The 23,897-nt window shown below is 46.1% G+C and overlaps 2 long non-coding RNA genes across 2 annotated transcripts in view; both read left to right on the plus strand.

Annotated features, from left to right (window-relative positions):
• LOC118550024 (uncharacterized) overlaps nt 1-18,756 on the plus strand; it is a 31,184-nt gene extending 12,428 nt beyond the window's left edge. Inside the window, exon 3 of the long non-coding RNA XR_004924359.2 lies at nt 17,220-18,756. This is a non-coding gene — a long non-coding RNA (uncharacterized LOC118550024). The remainder of the gene's footprint in view (nt 1-17,219) is intronic.
• On the plus strand, nt 295-9,347 carry LOC144378840 (uncharacterized). Its single transcript, XR_013440633.1, has 3 exons — nt 295-403; nt 7,191-7,233; nt 9,033-9,347. It is a non-coding gene; the product is annotated as an uncharacterized LOC144378840 (long non-coding RNA).
• Nucleotides 18,757-23,897: the final 5,141 nt, after the last annotated feature.

Below are 23,897 nucleotides of genomic sequence, written 5' to 3' on the forward strand. Positions count from 1 at the left end.
TTGTAAGATTAGGATAGTTACTCTCAATTCCTCAAAGATTTGGGTTATAAATCAAATGCTATCATAGGGTGATCCACCTATCCAACTACGTTATCTTCAATTTGCTTCTTTCCCTCTAGGTACATAATTTTCATTTTAAATATTTCTGGCAATATTGAATGACCCTGCTTGGATCCTGAAAGATGGTACATAGGATATTAGCCAAAAGAAAGAACCAACAACCTACATGTCCCAAGCAGGCAGAAAGCCAAACCCAGTTACACAAACAAGAAGGCAATAATTTTTGTTGGGAGAGAAAGGATCAATACATAATGGGTCTGGATTTGCAAAGGAAAGGACGTGACATTTTATTTTCCACTCTGGACTGGGCACTAGAGACAGAAATTCCGAATAACTGATTCTGGTAAGAATTTTTACCTTTTGTTGGCCTCTGCCAGTTTCTGAGGGATCCCCTCTATAGGCTCTGGTATCTACCAGCACTCGCCCGTGGCTGTTTAAAGGAACAATGTAGCAATTGACCAGGAAATCCCTCAGTTTGGACAACTCTGGAAGGGTTGGGGGCCCTACCTTGAAGGCAGATACGGGGGTGTCTGTAAGACCATTACCTTGGCAGATTTTTTTTTTTTAAAAGATTTTATTTATTTATTTGACAGAGAGAGAGACACAGCGAGAGAGGGAACACAAGCAGGGGGAGTGGGAGAGGGAGAAGCAGGCTTCCTGCCGAGCAGGGAGCCCGATGCGGGGCTCGATCCCAGGACCCTGGGATCATGACCTGAGCCAAAGGCAGACGCTTAACGACTGAGCCACCCAGGCGCCCCACCTTGGCAGATTTTTGTTTATGGTTGTGTAGTCTTTTCAGAGTGGAAAACACTTCAGACAAGCATGAGTAGAATGAGTATTCAAAGGAGAGAGGAGTACAGCAGTAGGAGATCTGTCAGTCCTACAGTCTTTTGCCTTACGTACCTCTTATACCTTTAATTTTTCTTTAGCCTTTTGCAATGAATCTTTCAATGAAACTATTTTGGAATTTTGAAACTTTTAGAGGCTTCTGCTTGCCAATTTAAGCAGGCATGGCATTCTGTTTAATTTGGAACGCTTGCTTTCAAGTGCATGTCTTAAATGATCTTATCTCATTGAAACGGTCCCCATAATGGCCGTGATAATTCCACATTGTTTTTAGTAATATTTGCCATCTTGCTCGACACCCACAACTCCCAGGATGATCATTCTTAGACATAAAATAAGCAGGTGTGCCTGAGAGGAACTTGCCCAGGAGGGCGTTGGGATGGGGGGGTGCTCTCCGGTGTGCCTCGCTACATGGAAACTTTCTTGAGATCGGCAGGTGACTTTGTGTCAATCTAAACTGTTCAGTGACCAGTTTATCCTAACCCGGGAGTCTGAGTTAAGTGACGAGTGCTCTAAGAGCTCTTAAATGCTCAACCTGTGCCCACCAGTTTTCGTGGCTTTTGGCCTCGGAGATCCCCACTAGCGGTAGCCTTTATTTAGACAAAACAAGACAAAAAACATGTGCAAACAATTCTCAACTCGCCTGCAGTAACCAAAACCTGTCACTGCAGACTGGCCAAGAGAAGACTGTGGGCACTACCAGAGGATAGACTCCATTATGGAGACTACAGATTGGACTCTGGGCTAGAACTGGGACAGGGTTCCAATGTGGAATTACAGACTGAATCAAGCGCTAAGGACTGGTGCTCTGTTAGAGCCTCCTGTCAGTCTACACTGCCCTGTTCACCATGGGCTGGAAAGCCAATGAGATCAGTTGCCCAGACACAAACAGAGGAGCTGAAACCCAGGGGACTTACCAGTGGCCCTCAGGATGAGAAAGATAACCAACTAAAAAGGGCTCCTGTGTTTCTCATTGTTCTCAAAGGCCATCACAAGTTTGCTTCACATCTCACTACTGCCACCAATTTGTTAAAATACAAAATTCAACTGAGTAAATTTGAAGACCTAATTAGTTTTATTAAACAGCTCACGAATCAGGCGGCATCCCATCTAGCAAGTAGAGGGGGCTCTGAGGACGAATACAAAATGGCAGATTTTTATAGGAAGGAGGGTGGGGCAAGAATGTTATTAGTAAAAGGAAAGGATTGTTTTGGGCCAGGTAGCTTTCCCTTAGGGGGAAAGGAATGGGTCTTTTTTTTTTTTTTTTTAAGATTTTATTTATTTATTTGACAGAGAGAGACACAGCGAAAGAGAGGGAACACAAGCAGGGGGAGTGGGAGAGGGAGAAGCAGGCTCCCCGCTGAGCAGGGAGCCCAATGCGGGGCTCGATCCCAGGACCCTGGGATCATGACCCGAGCCGAAGGCAGATGCTTAACGGCCTGAGCCACCCAGGCACCCCAAAGGAATGGGTCTTATCAAACGTTACCTCAATCTGGGGGCAGATGGAGAGGACCCCTGTGGCAGATTCACTGATGCTGTTCGGAAATTTTCTGACTGACCTGTTAACACTTCATTTCTGGGGGAGGTTGAAACTGCAGTTAGGTCAGGTATTAAGCCCTGGTTTGGGGACTTGACCCAAGTGATGTCATTTAGGGCCTGTGGTTTTCTTTCTAACAGTTCCTTGAACTTCCAGTTAAAAGTTATCAACCCCTGAGCAGAACCCCATGGCACTTTGTGTGCCCCTCACCTGTGGTACTTAAATTTTTCTACCTTGTAACCTAGTTATTTACATATGCATTTACCAGAACACTGTAAGGGTCTTTAGGGTAGCCAGCAAATTTCAATGTTCTGGTTTGAACCTTGTAATCCGCCAATTCCTATATTCTGGAGAGTGTGGATTTGGAGTCAGACCAATCTAGCTCAAAGGCAGGCTTATTTTTAAACTAGTTATGCAGCACTCATTTATTTATTCTACAGAGTTTTATTGGTGCTCTACCAGGCGTTGTTATAGGCGCTGTAGACACGGCAGAGAATAATATAAATAAGGGCCCCATAGCAGGAGGATTAAAAACACACACTTCATAGCCTGACTAACTAGGCTTGTAGCCAGCTTCACTGTGTGACCCTGGCCAAGTTACTCTGCCTCTCTGTTCCTGAGTTTCATCCTCTGAAACATGGAGATGCTCATAGTGCAACTTTTTAGGATTGTGGTGACAGTCACACTGGTTTACATGTATAAAGTGCTTAGAACAGTGCCTGGCACATAATAAGAGCCACATAGGCATTACTTATTATTATTATTAGCTTGCAGAGCTTGCATCTGATTAAGCAGTGATAAGTGCTATGAAGGAAATAAAAGATTGGCAAGGATGTGAGGAAAAAGGAACCTGATGTACTGTTGGGGGAAATGAAAATTAGTGTAACCACTATGAAAAACAGTGTGGAGTTTCCTTAAAAAATTAAAAATAGACCCACCTTATGGTAACAGTGATTCCACTACTGGGTATTTACCCAAAGAAAATGAAAACACTAATTTGAAAAGATACATGCACCCCTATGTTGATAGCAGCATTATTTACAATAGCTAAGATATGCAAGCGACCTAAGTGTCCATTGATAGATGAATGGATGAGGAAGAGGCAGCATATATATATAATAGAATATTACTCAGCCATCAAAAAGTATGAAATCTTGCCATTTGCAATAACATGGATGGAGCCAGAGACTATAATGCTAAGTAAAATAAGTCAGAGAGAAAGACGAATACCATATGATTTCGCTTATGTGGAATTTAAGAAACAAAACAAATGAACAACCAAAAGAAAAAAAGAGACAAAAAAACAGACTCTTAAATACAGAGAACAAACTGGTAGTTGCCAAAGAAGAGGTGGGTGGGAGGTGAAATACGTAAAGGGGATTAAGATTATACTCACTTATGAGGAGCACTGGGTGACGTATGGAATTGTTGAGTCATTACATTGTATACCTGAAACTAATATAACACTGTATGTTAATTATACTTCAATTAAAAAAAAAAAGAAAGAGAAGAGAATGGGTAGGCGAAGTGCTTCTGGAGGGTCTGCTTTGTACCAGATGCACAGGGAAAGTCTCTATGAGGAAGTGACATTTAGGGGCCATGAAATGTAGGTGGGAAGAGTTTTCAGGGAATAGCAAATGCGAAAGCTATGAAAGCAGGCCTGAGCTGGCAGGTTTGGGGCAGAAAGAGACCTGTGGGCCAGAGCCTGCAGGCCAAGGGGAGAGCATATCAGGTGGTCTGAGAGATACTTGGAAGCCAGATCCTGCGGGGCTTTGCAAATTGGGGAAATAATTTAAGTTTTGATTCTAAGTGCAATGGGAAGACACTGGAAGGCTTTAAGCAGAGATTTCTTTTTATTATATTTTTCTTTTTTTTTAAAGATTTTATTTATTTACTTGAGAGAGAGAGAGAGAGAGCACGAGCAGGGGGAGAGGCAAAGGGACCAGCAGACCCCCCGCCTTGTGGAGCCTGATGCAGGGCTCCATCTCAGGGCCCTGAAATCATGACCCGAGCCGAAAAGAAGCTTAACTGTTGGAGCCCCGCAAGGAGGTTTCTTTCTTTCTTTCTTTCTTTCTTTCTTTCTTTCTTTCTTTCTTTCTTTCTTTCTTCTTTCTTTCTTTCTTTCTTTCTTTCTTTCTTTCTTTCTTTCTTTCTTCTTTCTTTCTTTCTTTCTTTCTTTTCTTTCTTTCTTTCTTTCTCTTTAAATATTTTATTTATTTATTTGAGAGAGAGAGAACATGAGCAGGTGGGAGGGACAGAGGGAGAGGGAGAAGCAGACTCCCTGCTGAGTAGGGAGCCAAAAGGGATCCTGGGAGCCAGGGATCATGACCTGAGCTGAAGGCAGCCACTTAACAGACTGAGCCACCCAGGAGCCCCCCACCCTCCACCCCGAGAGTTCTTTTTAAAAAGATAATTCTAGGGGGCACCTGGGTGGCTCAGTCTGTTAAGTGTCTGCTTTCGGCTCGGGTCATGATCCCAGGGTCATGGGATCGAGACCCTCATTGGGCTCTCTGCTCAGCGGGGAGTCTGCTTCTCCCTCTGCCTCTCCCCTGCTCGTGCTCGCTCTCTCTGTCAATAAATAAATAAAATCTTAAAAAAAAAAAAGAGATAATTCTAGCTGCAGGGTAGAGGGAGAATGGTTTATGAGGATTTAGAAGTGCAGTGAAGGAGGTCAGTTAGGAGGCCCATGCATGATAGTATGAATGAGAAAGGGTGGTCAAGATAGAGAAGAGAGGGTTGGACACATGTTTTGGAGGCGAAATCAACAGGATTTGCTGATGGATTGAAGGCAGGAGGTAAGGGGAAGAGAAAACTCAAGGGCAACTCTCAAAAATTTGGTTGAAACACCTTCCTGAGATGGGGAGATGTGAAAGGACAGGCTTTATGGTGGACGGGAATCAAGAGTTCTACTTTGGCTACATTCAATGGGGCAAATCACTTAAGAGTCTGTTCTTGAGTTTCGTTACCTAGAGCATGAAAAGAACACTAATGTCCTGGGGCGCCTGGGTGGCTCAGTCGGTTAAGCAGCTGCCTTCAACTCAGGTCATGATCTCAGGGTCCTGGGCTCGAGCCCCGCATTGGGCTCCTTGTTCAGCGGGGAGTCTGCTTCTCCCTCTCCCTCTGCTATTCCCCCCCTTGTCTCTCTGGCTCTCTCTCTCTCTTTCTGTGTCAAATAAATAAATAAAATCTTTAAAAAAAAAAAAGAATACTAACGTCCCTTTAGGCAGAAGGGTATTGTGGTTAAGAGAACAGAGACCTGCGTTGAAATCCTGACCCTGCCATTTACTACCTGTGTGACCTCATGTAAGTTACTTTATTTCTCTGTGCCTCAGTTTTATCATCTGTAAAATAGGGATAATCATAGTGCTTACCTCAAATGGTGGTTGTATGAAAATAAAAAGAATTAATGTTTACAAAGTGGTTAGAATAGTTTCTGGGACATAGTAAAAGCAATACCAGTATTATGGAAATATAAAAACAAATAGGAAAGAATTGAGCCTTATATTACATAAGTGGCTCTACTCCTTAAGATAATCATTAATCATGTGGAAGGAAGGAAGGAAGGCAGACAGACAGATGAACCTGTTCCTCCGAATTATGATATATAGATTCAACCAGTTTGACATAGTCTCTTACAGAAATGAAAAAGAAGGGAAAACTTCCCCAACTCATTTTATGAAGCTAGTATGACCTTGATACTAAAACCAGAAAAAGTATTAAAAAAAAAGAAAAAGAAAACTACAATCTTTATCCCTGAATATAGACCCAAAAGTCCTTAGCCAAATGTTGCCAAATAGAATTCAGCAATATAAAAAATCATTATATATCATGACCAACCAAGGGTGCAAGGCCCAGTCAATATTCAAAAATCAATCCATGTAATTTACCGTATTAACAGTCTAAGGGAGATTCTTCTACATTTTCTCCTAAAAGTTGTATAGTTTTATGTTTTACCTTTCAGTCTGTGCTTCCATTGTGAGTTAAGTTCTGCGTGTACACGAGGCTTAGGGGGAGGCTGACTTACTAGACGCGCCTGGAGCTGGGAACACAGGAGGGGTGGGGAGCGTGGCCGGACATTCTGTATGTTACATTGTGAAATGAACACCTTACTGATTCCTAGAAAATAATTTATGACTCAGCAAAAGTTTGTTGAGTTAATACTGAGAACGAACAGGGAGAATATATCCTTAGGAAAGAGGGGGATAAGGACAAAGTCTCCTGAAGGTTCTTGGTGTGTAGGAAGCCATGTCCTCATTCATTCCATTAATGACCTGTAGTTTCCAGGAGCCTGACCTGTATTCACCTGGGGAGAGTTTGGGGGTAAATAGGGATTGACAAACCTTCAGTTAGGGTAGAGTCTCCTAGAGGAGGAGGTTGGAGCCTCTTGCCCGTGGGTCATGGCAGGGAGGGGTGGGTATGTGGGGGGCCTGTTTTCTGAGTAATTTCTCTTGGACAGAAACTGGGTGATAGTTGTCTGTGGGGAGTCTGCCAAGGGGCCTGGCTGTCTGCCCAGCTGCCTCCCGGGGCAGTAGCCAGCTCACTGCTCTGCCCCTCAGGTTGCACAGTGGGCATCTCGGATCTGAGAGGCTGAGGGCAGGAAGGTGGGGAGTGGCGTCAGGAAGCTTCAGGCAGGTACAGGCTGGGAAATAGGTTAAAACCTGAGTGAAAATGGAACCCGCTCTACCCCGAAATGGGCATCAGGGAGTCTGGGCTCATGGCACTGGATTCCCTTCTCTGATCTTTTTAGGGCAAGAGACTGCCTCTTCCTGTCATTCCCTGCAGTCCGGCTGGTGAGTCTGGGACTGGGCCTTCTCTGTGCTCCAGCATGCAGTGGCCAGAAGTATTGAGGTAGGCCACACAGCGAAGGGGAAAGAAGGGGAAAAAGGGAGTTACCGTCTGATCAGTGCCTGGGATGCTCCCTGAGATCACGACTGAGCCGAAATCAAGAGTCAGACGCTTAACCGACTGAGCCACCCAGGTGCCCCACTTTTTTTTTTTTTAGATTCCACATATAAGTGGTACTGTCTAGAATTTGTCTTTCCATCTGGCTTATTTCACTTATAATGCCCTTAAGGTTCATCTGGGTTGTTGCAAATGACAATATTTCCTTCATTTTTAAAGCTGAACTATTTTGTGTGTATTGTCCCATTCATCCACTGAGGGACCCTTAGGTTGTTTCCGTATCTCGACTATAGCGAATAATATACTGCAACGGACATAGAAGTACAGCTATCTCTTCAAGATCATGGTTTTATTTCCTCTGGATATTTATCCAGAAGTGGGATTGCTGGATCACGTGGTAGTTCTATTTTTAATTTCTTGAGCAACTTCCATATAGCAGACATCATTCTAAATGAAAAATAACCGTATTTTCTAAAATAAGAAAAATCAGTGAGAAGAGTGGCATTGTTGTCCATTTAAAAAAATCTCTTTAATGTCTGGCTTAATAGAAGACAGCTGGAATCTCACACTTGCTTCTACATTTAACCTGTTACAATATGCTGTTTTGATGGAAGTATAGAAAGCATATCTGGTCTTGCACAGATATGCAGTTGGAAGAAGGAGGAATATTAGCTTTTTCAGGCAATCATTACTATTTTCCTTTGGTACCACACCCAAACTTGACAAATGGTAGTTTCTTAAAGGTTAGTTGCAATGTGGAATCTGAGACCATATCAATGAATTTTTGGTACTCTGTTATATTAAAATCCCCTTGGCATCTTGCACTTTGAGTGGATCTTTTAACCACGTGTGATTTTTGTAACATCATGCATTGGTTATCTGGACAATTTTGGTTCACTGAGATATTCAGGTCCTCCAGATGTTGGCATATTCCATGCTACAATATCAAAAATCACATTAAGCACTGATCTCACTGGAAAAAATCTTAGAGAGTCAGGCAGTTGTCAAACTCAGGATGGCAGATACAAATTTTCTACAGTCCTAAATTTTGGCAGAAAGTTCAAATTTTTATCAATGGCAGCAAATGTTGGCAATTATTTTCCTTGAAGTTATAGTCTGCCTTGTTCATTTTTGAGAAACTATCTGCCAAATCCCTGAATCTGAATAATCATGGCTTGGCTGTCAGTCACTCCTTCCAGTAAAAACAAAATTACATGAAAAAGGCAGATGGTTCAGCTCACATCTCAGATGATGGCACAAGGGCTTGTTCTTGAGATAACCATCATTCTTCAGGACACAACAGAAACGTTTTCTGTACATGTGCCATTTCTTCACCAAGAATGTTAAAAAGTGTGTTCTCAAAGATCAACATTTCAGACGATAATCCTTTTTAAAAATTTTATTGTATTATCTTATGTTAGTCACCATACATTACATCATTAGTTTTTGATGTAGTGTTCCATGATTCATTGTTTGCATATAACACCCAGTACTCCATTCAGTACGTGCCCTCTTTAATACCCATCACCAGGCTAACCCATCCCCCCCAGAACCCTCAGTTTGTTTCTCAGAGTCCATAGTCTCTCATGGTTCGCCTCCCCCTCCGATTTCCCCCCTTCATTCTTCCCTTCCTGCTATCTTCTTCTTCTTCTTCTTTTTTTAACATATAATGTATTATTTGTTTCAGGGGTACAGGTCCATGATTCATCAGGCTTATACAACTCACGGTGCTCACCACAGCACATATCCTCCCCAGTGTCAGACGATAATCTTAAGTGGCTTTGCTTGAGCTGCAAGTTTGCGGCAGTAAGGAACGCAGTGCCCTCCTGGCTGCCTCATTGTGAGGAGCGCCAGCACCTGTGCCCTCCATCGCTCCGTGTCAGCCGTGGAAATGCCAAAGCCATTCTTTCAGGAGCAACCATGAGATTCGAGAAAGTTAGTCAGCGCTGAACATTTCACCACCACTTGTGTTCGTTGCCAAGTATTCAAATAAAAGATTTCTCATGACTAGTCTGTGCTGACACCCCCCCCCAATCCCGCTCCCCCCCATCGTGTATGCTGGTCCATCCATTTGTGAGGCACAAGTGCCATTCTTCAGACAAGAGATTCACTCAGTCTTCAGGTTTGCAACTACGTCAATCTTCCTTCCTTCCTTTCTTTCTTTCCCTTTCTTTCTTTCTTTTTTTCTCTTTCTTTCTTTCTCTCTCTTTCTTTCCTCCCTCCCTTCCTTCCTTCCTTCCTTCTTCCCTCCCTCCCTCCCCCCTTCCTTCCTTCTTTCCTTTCTTTCTTGATTTTATTTTATTTTATTTTTTTAAAAGATTTTATTTATTTATTTCAGAGAGAGAGTACACAAGCGGGGGGAGACAGGCAGAGGGAGAGGGAGAAGCAGACTCCCCGCCGAGCAGGGAGCCCCATATGGGGCTCAATCCCAAGACCATGAGATCATGACCTGAGCTGAAGGCAGACGCTTAACCGACTGAGCCACCCAGGTGCCCTTGATTTTATTTATTTATGAGAGAGGGAGAGAGAGAGAGAGAGAACGTGCACACGTGAGCAGGGGGCAGAGGCATATGGAGAAGCAAGCTCCCCACTGAGCAAGGAGCCCCATGCAGGACTCCATCCCAGGATCCTGGGATCCTGACCTGAGCCGAAGGCAGACACTTAACCAACTGAGCCACTCAGGTGCCTGTGACTACATTTTCGATTTGGCAAGTGAGTGACTGTACTGTTGGAAAGTGAGGGTGCCCAGGATTTCTTTCATGGACCTCCTCCAGCAGGTACTCAGCACTGTCAGTGCGCAAGGCTGGATTCTCTCAGCTATCGTGTGCTCTTCTCCAGCTAATACAGTGTGATAACTTACCCAGTAAGATACTTCAGTGACTTTTTCATTTCTACTCCGAAGTACTCCAGGAAAATTTTTTTGGCTTTTAAAGAGCTCATCATATCTACATTTACAATAGGCAGTTCCTTTCTCTCTCAACTCTGAGTGACTGGTCTCAAAATGATGCTGCATCTTGCCGAGTGCTATAACACTATTCAAAATGTTCTGTTGTCTCACACATAACAAGATAAACTACTAATATCTGCGTAGTGGAGGAAAATCTGGATTTCATCATATTTTTGTTTCTTACTTAGTTGTGCACAATTTCTTTGGAGTACGTCCTTCCCTCTAGCTAGTCAGAGAGCTCTCGGATAGTCCACCTTCATCTTTTCTAGTATTTTTATTTTTATTTTTATTTTTATTTATTTTTATTTATTTTTTTAATTTTATTTATTTATTTGACAGAGAGAGAACACAAGTAGGCAGAGAGAGAGGGAGAAGCAGGCTCCCCGCAGAGCAGGGAGCCCGATGCGGGACTCGATCCCAGGACCCTGGGATCATGACCTGAGCCGAAGGCAGCCGCTCAACCGACTGAGCCACCCAGGCGCCCCTTTTCTAGTATTTTTAGACATAGAGGGCGCAGCTGTGGGTTGAGGAAGCAAGTCTTCTAATCTATCTTTCTTCAGGCAATGATGAATCCTTGAATAGAAGGAAAAGTATAATGTAGATAAATAATTTTATGTGTTAGAATAAAATACTACTATGTCTTAACAATTTCAGATAAAAACTGCAAAATTTAGAAAGGTTTTTGAAAACTATTTTATTTATTTACTTATTTATTTTTAAAATTATTTATTTATTTATTTGAGAGATATAGAGAGAGAGCGTACATGAGGGGAGGGGCAGAGGGAGAGAAGCCCAAGCAGACTCCTGAGCACGGAGCCTGACGCGAGGCTGGATCTCACGACCTTGAGATCATGACCTGAGCTGAAACCAAGAGTTGGACGGTCAACCAACTGAGCCACCCAGGTGCTCCTGAAAACTATTTTAAGATATTATTTCAAAACAAGGTAAAGTGTACTTGTTCCTTGTGTTTCCACAGAAGTACAAGAGAATTCCAGAATTTCAAAATAACAATTTATTGGATGATAATATTGAAATTATAGAAAGTATAACTGAAGATAGCTAGGAAGTCGGAGAATGGACTAAGCTAATCTCTTGGAAGTGTACATATTTATACCCTAAATCTACTTCTTTAGAGAACTTTGGAAAACATAAGAAATATACACACATTTCATTAGCCATCAGAACAATGACATCATCCCACACATGTGGCCTCTGGGAAACTCCACTGTGTGCACTGTAAGACTGAAGGTGCAAATGGCAAATAATATCTTGCCATTATTATGGAAATAATTTCGAACTCATAGACCCCTGAAAGGATTCCTCACGGGGTTCTCCCACCACACCTTGAGAATTGCTAAACTGGATAATGTTTATTCTGTGGAATATTATACAACTTTTAAAAATAATGAGGCAGGGAGGTGCCTGGGTGGCTCAGTCGTTAAGCGTCTGCCTTCGGCTCAGGTCATGATCCCAGGGTCCTGGGATCGAGCCCCGCATTGGGTTCCCTGCTCAGCGGGAAGCCTGCTTCTCCCTCTCCCACTCCCCCTGCTTGTGTTCCCTCTCTCGCTGCCTCTCTGTCAAATAAATAAATAAAATCTTTAAAAAAATAATGAGGTAGATCTATATGTACTATCATGTAACCAGTTGCAGAACAACGGAGCAGCGTTTCCAATATGATGCACACTAACACGTAAAACAAATCTACATATTCCACACTTATAAATGTATGCAAATACATAGAAAAGTTTTAGAAGAACACACTGCTAACTGTAGTTACTTTGGGGACGGGTATAGGAATTTGGTGGCTTAATAATGGAGGACTTCTCCTTTATCCATATATATATTTTTTAAGATTTTATTTATTTATTTGACAGAGAGAGACACAGCGAGAGAGGGAACACAAGCAGGGGGAGTGGGAGAGGGAGAAGCAGGCTTCCCGTGGAGCAGGGAGCCCGATGTGGGACTCGATCCCAGGACCCTGGGATCATGACCTGAGCCAAAGGCAGACGCTTGACTGAGCCACCCAGGTGCCCCCCCATATATTTTTTTAAAAAATGGATGCATATGGATGCAAGGAGATTGTACCCATGTGTTACCGGTGTTATTTAAATATATTTTATAAATAATAGTTGTTCTTCATCTTTCTCCTGGGTGTGGTGTTAAATTTGTACAATTTTGATATTTTTTTCCAGATCAATTAATAAGCTGACAAAAAGAATAAAAAGTAAAGAAGCTGACTGTCACTATTCTCTGAAGAATAGTTATCACTAGCATAAAAGGGCATGGTTGCTAGATAAAATACAGGGTGCCCAGGTTAGTTTGAATTTCAAATAACCCAGGAATAAGTTTTTTAGTATAAGCACGTCCCATGCAATTTTTGGGATATACTTATACTACCAAATCGCTTTTGGTTTATCTGAAATTCACATTTAACTGGGCATTCTGGTTTGTTTGCTTTTTATTTGCTAAATCTGTCAGTCTCATAAAAGGGACATCAAGGAGGTGCCAAGATGTGGAGTAGAACCCAGATCCATTGGCAGCTTGCTGACGCTCCTTCGAGTGTGCTGTGACAGCTTTGGGAGTCAGAGCTCATCGGACGATAAGCTAAGGAGCTCTGAGAGGAGAGTGTTGGTGGCAGTTACACTGGCAAGCTGACTTTTCTCCTGATAAATGCCTTTGCAGCTGGCCAAGCTTTTGAGATGTTGTGGCGAAAAGGGTAAGCAGGGAATGAATTGGAGGGAGGTTATAAAATGTTGTAATGGGAATTTTTGCTTTGTTTTTGAACACACATATGTCTTCAACAAATTGTGGCCTCTGGAGTTAAGTTAGCATAACTCTCCTGCAGCATCGTGGACCTGGTAATGCTTCCCGTGCTTCTGAGCTCTAGCCTGGCCCCTGTCTGTCTACATCAGCCCATGGCTACCAAAGGCTATGGTTACTAAGGGGTTTCCTTGGGGTGTTAACAGGTCATCACCAGACTCTTCTCTATCATCTCTTTTCCTCCCCCTCAGGGGAATGCACATATAACCACTTTCCCCATTGTTTTCCCCACTTTTGTCTTATGAAATTTCACCATGGTCAATATCTTCTTCAAATGGACAGACCTTTAAGGTTTGTTTTTTTTTTTTTTCCTTTTTTCCTCTTAGGTGTTTTCCTTCTTTTCTTCGGTGTTCCCTTTCTTTTTCTTCTCTTTTCATTTTTTTTCTTCTTTTCTTCCCTCTTGCAGTTTTTTGCCCATAGAGAAATCTCTCTTGCTTTTTCCATCTCCCCACTCTGTGAACCAACCAACCTTCCAAACAACCAATCAGCCAACCAACCTATCTGTCTTAGTCTGGTTAGGTCGCTATAGCAAAAATGACACAGACTGGGTGGCTTAAACAACATTTATCTCTCACAGTTCTGGAGGCTAGGAAGTCCAAGATCAAGGCCCTGGCAAACTCGGTGTCTATCAAAGATCTGCTTCCTGGTTCATAAACGGCTGTCTTCTCACCGTGTCCTCACATGGTGGAGGGAATAAGGGACCTCTCTAGAGTCTCTTTTATAAGTGTACTAATCCCATTTATGAGGGTTCCACCCTCATGTCCCAATCACCTCCCAAAGACCCCACCTCCTAATACTATCCCATTGGGGATTAAGCTTCAGCATGAATTTTGGGAGACACAAACATTCAGTCTAATTCCAGCACCAACCTAGAAACCAAGATTGGAGGATGCTTCAAACTGGTGTAGAGACCAAAGCAAAGTAATGCACTGCTTCATATAGATCTCAAATCTGTGAAGATAGTCTCTTATGTTGTAGGAATTCAGCTTTGAATCATTTATGCCTAGGAGAAGCGGGGAAGGGTCACCACTGGAGAAGAAAGGGTTTGGAAGCAGGTCGGGATCCAGGACTATCAATTCCCATAGAAAAATCTTATTTTTATAAAACATCATACTTACTGGTGTTTGCCCTCAGTTTGTCCTTTTACTTTTTCTTTTAAAAATCAACCCTATTGAAGTAGGGTTGTGAAATGCACACACCTTAAGTATACAGTTCCTGGAGTTTTGACAAATGCATATATCTGTGTATCCACCGTCCCAATCAAGATATAGAAAAAATCCTTCACCCTAGAACATTCCCTTGTGTCCCTATACTCAGACAACCATTGATTTCTATCACTATCTGTTAGTTTTGTCTAGTCTAAAACATCACGTAAATTGTACTTTTCTCTTGACTTTGCTTAGGTAGTCTTTTTTCATGCAGCAGTAAAAAAGAATTATTATAGTTTTTTGTTTTTTGGGTTTGTTTTTTTTTTGAGAGAGAGAAAGAGGCAGAGAGAGAGAGAGAGAGAGAGTGTGTGCAACCTAGGGGGAGGGTTAAAGGGTGAGGGAAAGAATCTTCAGCAGGCTGTAGGCCCAGCACTGAGCCAGTCTCGGGGCTTGATCTTAAGATCCTGAGATCAGGACCTGAGCCGAAATCAGGAGTCAGACACTTAACCAATTGCGCCACCCAAGTGCCCCAAGAATTATTGTAGTTTTTAATGGTTTCATTTTTTTTTTACATTTAAAATTTTAAAAAAGATTTTATTTATTTGAGAGAGGGAGAGAGAGCGGGAGAGCGCAAGCGAGGGGGGGAGGGGCAGACAGAGAGAGAGAAGCAGACTTGTTGATGAGCAGGGAGCTGATGACATGGGGCTCGATCCCAGGACCCTGGGATCATGACCTGAGCCGAAGGCAGACGCTTAACCGACTGAGCCATCCAGGCGCCCTATATTTAAATTTTGTATCCATCTGAAATTTATTTTGGTGTGTTGTATGAAAGGCACAGATCTAATTTAGTTTCTTTTCCCCCAGAGAGCTAGCCAGTTGTCTCAGCATCGTTTATTGGTAAATCTTTTTTCTCGCTGCTGTGAAATGCCACCTTTATCACCTGTAAAATTCTCAAGTGTGTTTGGATTTATTTCTGAACCTTCCCTTCCGCTCCTTTGATTTGTTTGTTCACGAATTGATGCAACCCTGTTTGACCTGTGGCTAACTTATTTTTAAAAATCTTATATTTTATTTATTTATTTATTTATTTTTAAAGATTTTATTTATTTATTTGAGAGAGAGAGAGAGAGCGAGAGAGGGAACACAAGCAGGGGGAGTGGGAGAAGGAGAAGTAGGCTTCCCGTGGAGCAGGGAGCCCGATGCGGGGCTCGATCCCAGGACCCTGGGATCATGACCTGAGCGGAAGGCAGACGCTTAACGACTGAGCCACCCAGGCGCCCCTAAAAAATTCTTATATTTTAAAAGCATTTTCTGCTCTGTCTCTTCTATGAGCTAATTCTCTCCAAGATTCCTGTACTAGTTATCTATTGCTGCATAACAAATCCCCCTAACACTTAGCAGCTTGGAAATGTATTACTTCATAGTTTCCGAGAGTCAGGAATGAGAACAATGTAGCTGGTGGTTCTGGCTCAGGATGTTTCATGAGGCTGATGTGAAGTTGGTGTCTTCTCCAGACTTGACTGGGGCCAACTGGGTTTGCTCCTGAGCTTGCTCACATGGTTGTTGTCAGGCTGCAGTTCCTTGCTACGTGAGTCTTGCCATAGGGGTGCTCACAACATGGCAGGTGGGAGTGACCCAAAGGAGAAAGGGAGAGACAGAGAGGGTCCAAGACAGAACACTCAGTTTTACGTATCCTTATCTCAGAAGTGACATACCATTACTTCTGCCAAGCCCTCTATGCTGGTGGGGGTTGGATTACACAAGGTGGTGAATATCCACCTACAAGGATCACAAGGACCATCTTAGAGGCTGGCTGCCACTCTTCCAGGTTTGACTTTCCTTCCTCTTCACTTTCCCTGGATATCGCATCCATTTATGAGGCTACTGCCACCCATACCGATAGTTTGCAAATCATTCTTCTGATCTCTGACTTGCCCTCCTGAGTGCCCGGACGCTTTATCCAACTGCCTGGGTACCTCCTCTGAAATATCCATAGGCATCTCTATGTGGCTTTTTCCACCCTCTCCTTGGGTGAGCCTCAAATTGACTTCTATTTTAAAATGTAGCACTCTGCACTACATTTATTTGATTTCTCCATTAGGCTGTAAGCTTATCAAGGGTGGGGACTGTGCCTTCATTATTTTGGTGTTCATAGTACTTAACACAGTCCTGGCAGGAAGCTGGTGCTCATTCAAATATTTGGACCCAGGTGAGAGCTTGGGTGGTGGGTGGAAACCCACCCACTCTACCCCTGTTAGTCCTGTAGAGTGCCGGGGACCTGATCCCCAATCCTGCGGGGAGGGCCTGTTTCACTGGCTTTGAGACTGAGGCCTGCAGTCTCTTTTCGGTGCATGTAGAAATATCTTGGTGGCTTTGTACCCAGGTCTGCCCCCCAGCCAGCTAACCCTGTAGGCCCCACAGGGTGGGGTCTGGAGCCTGCTTAGACCCATGGGTCTGTTTCTGTTGTGTGAGTGTCTGGGGACAGCTGGACTGACCGGATGGACCATGGGTCCCTGGTAGGTATGATAAGGAAAATTTGTGCCCTAAGATGGCCAACTGAGCCAGCAAGGGAGTCCCAGTCCTTGCCCCGGGTCTCTTCCGGGTTCTTTTCCCTTCTCTGCTTCACGCAAGCGCCAAAAGTGCCAAGTATGCGGAAGTAGATGTATATAAATTGCCTCCTTCGTTTGTGCTCGGGGCTCAGACCTTTGGAGACCACTGTCCTCTGAGCCCGCCGGCATTAAATAAACCTCCGATCCTCCAAGATCTCTGGGTGCCGCTTGGTTTCTTCCGTCGGGAGATCCAGTCCAGGTTCTGTAACATTTGGTTCCCTGACTGGGAAACCCAACTGCGCTGGCCCATTGTTGCCACCGGTTTGGGGGCAACAGCGGGGTGGTGACGGAACGAGGGATCGTAACAGAGACGGCATGCCCTGCCTAATTTTCAGCAGTCTCCCACCCAGGTCGCCTCGGGCCGGCCCCGCTCCGCTGTTCCCACCGGACTCGAGGAGACTTGGCAGGTGAGGACCTGGTCCTGACATTGGATTCCGGTAAGGCCTGGGGCCCCAGGACCCAGACAGGCCCACCCCTATTGGGGTGGAAGGGGAGCCTGATCACCTCCCAGAGACCTCTTAGAAGTCTCACAGGTAGGGATTCCCAGGGAGGGAATGTAATAACTTCTGGAGTGTGAATGTGTGAGTGAATGTGCAGTCCAACCGGGCTTGCTCAAGCGGACTGATTCTGTGACTCCACGGGTGGGCACCCTTAAGGTCCCCAGAAGCCTACGGAGTCTGAGTGGGCCCGTCTGTAATTCCATGGTGAACGGCAGACAGTCTATGGCGGCATCGGAATAGTTTCCGATCATAAGTCACAACACTGAGACTGCTATGGCTAAGCCTCACCTAAGCTCCTTCAGGACATGGCCAGACGGGCATCTGATTAGTCTCCTCATCTCAGGAGGCACCCCCCCTTTGTCTGTCTCTGCGCCACTGTACACGGGGACATCACCATGGGGTCAGGGCAGAGTAAACCTATGGTTCTAGAGACCATGATCAAAAATTTCAAGAGGGGGTTTTCGGGAGACTATGGAGTCAGGATGAACCCCGGCAAGTTGAGAACCCTATGTGAATTGGAATGGCCCACCTTTGATGTCTGTCAGGTGGCCTTCAGACAGGACATTGGATGTCCCAATGATTTGTCGAGTATGGCGAGTCGTAACAGGAAAACCAGGACACCCTGACCAGTTTCAGTACATTGACTCCTGGCTAGGAATTGCTCAGACCCTTCCCCCCCGGGTGCGATACACTTGCAATAGGCAAGGACAGGCCAGAGTCTTAATCGTCTCATCCAAGCGACCTAAAGAAAATCAGCAAAAGCCCCAGCCTCCACAAATCCTAGCCGGAGATCCCGAGGACGAACCGAACCCACCCCCACCATACATACCCCCAAGATTGCCTATACCTGGCCCTTCAGCTCCAGACATTCTGCCGCCATCGGTTTCACTGGTGCCCCCAGGCCCAGAGGATCCACCAGCGCCCCCAGGCCCAAATGATCCACTTTCTCCAGGACCAGCAGCCAGGCTGTGCCCCAGGCCAGGCGCAAGCGCCTTCCAAATGCTGGTACAAGAGACACGGGAACCTGAGAGGCGTGATGAAGATGGGACGGTCCAACCTGGCTGTTCCATGATGTATTATCAGCCCTTCTCCAGCACCGACCTCCTCAACTGGAAACATAACACCCCAGCCTACTCTGAGAAACCACAGACCAGGGGCGCCTTGGTGGCTCAGTCGTTAAGCGTCTGCCTTCGGCTCAGGTCATGATCCCAGGGTCCTGGGATTGAGCCCCGAATCAGGCTCCCTGCTCAGCGGGAAGCCTGCTTCTCCCTCTCCCACTCCCCCTGCTTGTGTTCCCTCTCTCGCTGTGTCTCTCTCTGTCAAATAAATAAATAAAATCTTTAAAAAAAAAAAAAAAAGAAACCACAGACCATGGTAGACCTCATAGAATCCCTCTTCCAGACTCATCGGCCAACCTGGGAAGACTGCCAACAGTTACTCCGCACCCTGTTTAACACAGAGGAGAGGAGGAGAATAAAGAAAGGTGCATGGCAGTACCTGGAAGAGCACGCACCCCCGGGAGTCATCAACCCTGCTGCCTGGGCTAATACAGCCGCACCCAAAGAGCACCCAGCATGGGACTTCATCACTGCACAAAAGGCAGCAAGGCCCTGCTACAGCTCCTGTCAGACTCGGGATACCGAGCCTCAGGGAAGAAGGCACAAATCTGCCAATAACAGGTCTGATACCTCGGTTTTCTCCTCACCCAAGAGAAAAGAGAACTAGGGCCAGAGAGGAAAAGGATCATCATCTCCCTGCCACAGCCCCAGACAAAAAGGGGCCTATGAGAATTCCTGGGGGCTGCAGGATTCTGCCACATCTGGATCCCTGGGTTCTCGGCAATAGCAAGACCCCTTTATGATCTCTTGGGGGACCAGATTGAGAACCCCCTGCCTGGACTGAAAAGGAAAAAATAGCACTCAGGGTACTCACCCAGACTGTTGGACCCTGGCAATGGCCAGTTGCTTGCCTGTCAAAGAAGCTGGACCCCATGGCAGCTGGATGGCCACCATGCCTCAGGGTGCTGGCAGCCACCATCCTACTCATCAAGGAGGCAGACAAACTTACCCTGGGGCAAGAACTTAATGTCAGGGTCCCTCATGCAGTTGTGTCCCTCATGAACACACAGGGACATCACTTCCTTTCCAACTCTCAGCTAGCACAATACCAAGGACTCCTCTGCGAAAACCCGCGGGTCACCCTTGAAACAGTAAGGACATTAAATCCAGCAACCTTTCTCCCCACGGAAGAGGGGGAACCAGACCATGACTGCTCTGAGGTGACTGATGAAGTCTACGCGAGCCGTCCAGATCTGCAGGATCAAGCCATAAAGAATCCAGAGCTCACGCTGTTCAGCGATGGCAGCAGTTACCTACAGGAGGGTGCCCGGAAAGCGGGTTATACAGTAACCACAACCACTGAAGTCCTAGAAGCTAAGGCATTACCAGCTGGATGATCAGCTCAATGGGCTGAATTATATGCCTTAGTCTGAGCCCTCACCCTCAGTGAAGGCAAGCGAGTCAACATCTATACTGACCCTCGGTACGCCTTTGCTACTGTACATATACATGGAGACATCTACAAGGAAAGGGGCCTCCTAACCATAGCCGGAAAAGCTATCAAGAACAAGGAGGAGATACTGAGATTCCTCGAAGCCATCTGGCTTCCAATGGAAGTAGCAATCCTGCACTGTAAGGGACACCAGAAAGGAGGAAGAAGCACGGGGAAATCGTCTGGCAGATGAGGCAGCCAAGACCACAGCCAGTGAGGACATGGACACAGCCCCTTCCCTCACCATGGCCCTGACACCCCTGGAAGAAGTCCCTCCGCCCAGTTACACTAAAAAGGAAAAGGAATGGGCCATGGCTGAGGGAGCCACCCTGACTGAAAAGGGATGGTGGATGATGCCAGGCGGGTGCATCTTTGTTCCAACAGCAACTGGAGGGCATCTAGTCAACGAATACCACCGACTCACTCATCTGGGGAAAACTGCATTAGAGGCCCTTCTCAAGAAGCACTACTACCTCAGTCAGCTGCCAGCACTATGCCGAGCAACGAGTGAACGATGCATAACATGTGCTAAAAATAATGCTTGGTCTGCACCATGGCCCCCGCCAGGTGTCCAGAGGATGGGAGCAACCCCATTCGAAGATCTAGAGGTAGACTTCACAGATGTGCAGCCGAGCAGGGGGTTCAGATATCTCTTAGTAATAGTATGCACATATTCTGGGTGGGTTGAAGCCTTCCCGACCAGGATGGAACAAAGCCAGGAAGTAGCTAAAGTCCTCTTGCAGGAGATCGTGCCCCGGTTCGGCCTGCCACTAACAATCCATAGTGACAATGGACCGCATTTGTGGCAGACCTTGTACAGGTCTTGACCAAATCCCTCAACATCACCTGGAGACTCCACACCGCTTACCGGCCCCAAAGTTCAGGGAAAGTAGAGCGAATGAATCGCACCCTCAAGGGAACCTTAGCAAAGTTTTGTCAGGAGACTAACCTCCCATGGCCGGATCTGCTACCCCTAGCCCTCCTGTGTGCTCGCTGCATGCCTGGGACATTCGGTTTCTCCCCATTCGAATTAATATATGGACGGCCACCCCCGTGCTTGGGACGCCTTCCAGGAAACTTGCATCAGGTTGGAGATAAAGGGATAAAGGAAAAGCTTCAGGCCCTGGGGACCACCCTAAATAAATTACAAAAGTACACCTTTGAGAGGACTCCAATCTCCTTAGGGTCTCAGGTACACTTCTTCCAGACAGGGGACTCAGTTTGGGTTAAAGACTGGAAGAAAGAAGAAAGCTCATCATTCGGATGAGGAGCCACACCAGTGGAGAGTCCAGCCAGACTTCACGAACCCACTCCGGCTTCACCTTCGATGAGACCCCACCGACTGATGGACACCTGCTTACCGTGGTCCCTGGCTCTCATCGGCATGATTTCCCTCATGTTGGAAGTTGGACTCTACACTGTTGCCCCTCCTGACTGGACTTTCCCCCAGAGGCTTCTACCTAAGGTCATAGATCCCACTTTTACTGGCTCTCTGCTGTCTACTCCTGAGCGCATTTCACCGTGGTTTTCCTGGCCCCAGTCAGTCCTGGTCTTCTGCTACCTGGTGTGCTGTTAAGTTTATGATTAAGTCCGTGTTCACCCCAAGCCTTGTAGTCAACCCTCAGAGTCAAACAGAATCATGCCCTCTAAACTAGGTGTTTAAAGGGGCATCAAAGGGGGGAATGATAAGGAAAATCTGTGTCCTAAGATGGCCGACCGAGCCAGCGAGAGAGTCCCAGTCCTTGCCCCGGGGCTCTTCCAGGTTCTTCTCCCTGCTCCGCTTCGTGCATGCGCCAGACGTGCCAAGTATGTGGAAGTAGAAGTGTATAAATTGCCCCCTTTGTGCTCAGAGACCTTTGGAGACCACTCTTCTCTGAGCCCCCCCAGTGTTAAATAAACCTCCTATCCTCCAAGATCTCCGGGTGCTGCTTGGTTCTTCCGTCAGGCGATCCAGCCCAGGTTCTGTAACAGGTACATGCAGCATTCTGCAGACTATTACTCAGGCAACAAGTCCTCTTCTTTCCCCCAGGCTACTCCCAGCTGTGGGGGAGGCCTTTTCTCATCACCACCTTTCATAGTTCTAGGACTGTAAATTCCACAAATCCTTGAGTTTTTCAGGAAGAATCACAGGGCCTGAAACCCAGCCTGCCGCCTACCCACATCCTCACACTCAGCTGCAGACTCCACAGAGGAAGGGCTCCTGACCTGCGCTCAGGAACCACAAGAGCACAGCCAGGTAAGGCTGGGGCAGGGACAGTGTGGCCCACGGTAGGGCTGTGTAGCTCGGGGGTCCGTGACACTGGACCTGCCCACCTTTGCCTTTTAAAATTTTTGTGCTGATGCTTCTTTCTCCCTGGCTCTGTGTGCAGCTGACTTTACTTCTTCTCTGACTCTCCTAACAAAGCTCTTGGGGGCTGTCAGAGCCCGTAGGGCCCCTCAGCTCAGCGCCTCATGTTACCGAGGCGCAGATGGAGCCAGAGGGGGGAACAGACTTGCCCGAATCCCACACCTTCTGTGGACATCTCCCTAGTCTCTCGTTCCTGATTTTCAGTTTCTCACTATTGCATGTCTCTCCCCTAATCTTTGTTTTCTTTGCTTTTGCCTTTTCTTTTCTCTTTGGTGAAGGCCATACACCTCCAAGATAGGACTAGTTTGAGGGTGTGTCCACTTGACTTCCCCACCTCCATTTCTGGGCATCTAAACTGCTCAGCATGGTAAGGGGAATCAGAATGGGCAGTGCCAGGCTCAGAGACCACTCTGAGCTCCCGGGACCTGTGGTCGACTCGGGCCTAGCTGGCCCAGCTGACTACTCCAGAGAAAAGCAGAAGCGGGAATGAGGGCTGAGTGAGTGAGAGCCTGGGCCCTTAGAAGCTGCTGAGTCTCAGGCCCTGGGAAAGTGGGACCACGGGAGACAGATGAGGCCTGATTAGTCTCTCTGCATGCTACCTGCAATAGGCCAGAGCTGCTTTTCCCTACAAGTAGGACAGCTGTCCTGCAAACCACCTCACGGCAAGGTTAGCAAGGAGCAGGACTTGGTAAGAACCGTTGTAGACCACAGAGGGAACAGCCATAGACTTGCTGAGATGGGACCAGCTTCTCAGAGGTGCCATAACTCTGGTCTTCCAGCAGGGGGCAGCCCATCCTGACAAAAAGCGATTCCTCTTTTTCCTGCTGCCCTCCCAGCCAAGGAGACCAATTCCCCTGACACTTGACCGGGTTAATCTGGGCTCACGGCTTGGGGAAGAGAAGTCCCCCAGGGGCCATAACAGTGTTTAGAATCTGGTGTCCTGTTTAGGGAAGGTAGAACAGTCAGAAGCTGAAGCCCCTCATCCCCTCAAATTGAAAGGCTGTAAATATGACCTTGCAGAAAGGAGAGACAGCATGAGAGAGAATGAGCAGAGTGACAGCAGCTAGGACAAAAAGGTGAGGAGGTCTAGGACCTGCAAAGAGTAACTTTGGAAATATGGTATCAGGAGAGACATAAATTTGAAACCAAGGCTGTCTCTCTTAAGGCAGAGCATTTGGTTACCTTCATCATGACATGGATACAGCTTGATATTTTATCTGAAATTTCTCCATAATTCCTGAGCAGCACCCATTCGTTGATCATTATAGATACCGACCCCTAACTCGAGCGAACTGGGTTACATAAGGGTTGGTTGCTAAGGAACAAGGGAGATGCAGTAGGTATGACAAGGGTTGCTTAGTAACGAGGAGTCCCTTGGCGTTGGAGTGGCCAAAGCAGGTCCGGAACTGATGGGGGTCTGTGGACAGTCAGCCCCCACCAGAGCCTCCTGAAAATGCATGTCTGCTGGCCCCTCAGTCCAGAGCTACCAGAGCCGGCATCTCTTCAGCTTCGCGGCACTATCCTGCATGAAAAGTACATCCCAAGTCCCCGAGCGCCCTTGCTGCAACCATTCCTTCCCACCTGCCTCCGCAGGAAACAGATCAGACTCCTAGATTCAGGACCCTGCAGGG

Source organism: Halichoerus grypus, chromosome 8 (genome assembly GCF_964656455.1).
Source record: "Halichoerus grypus chromosome 8, mHalGry1.hap1.1, whole genome shotgun sequence".
NCBI classification, from domain to species: Eukaryota; Metazoa; Chordata; class Mammalia; order Carnivora; family Phocidae; genus Halichoerus; species Halichoerus grypus.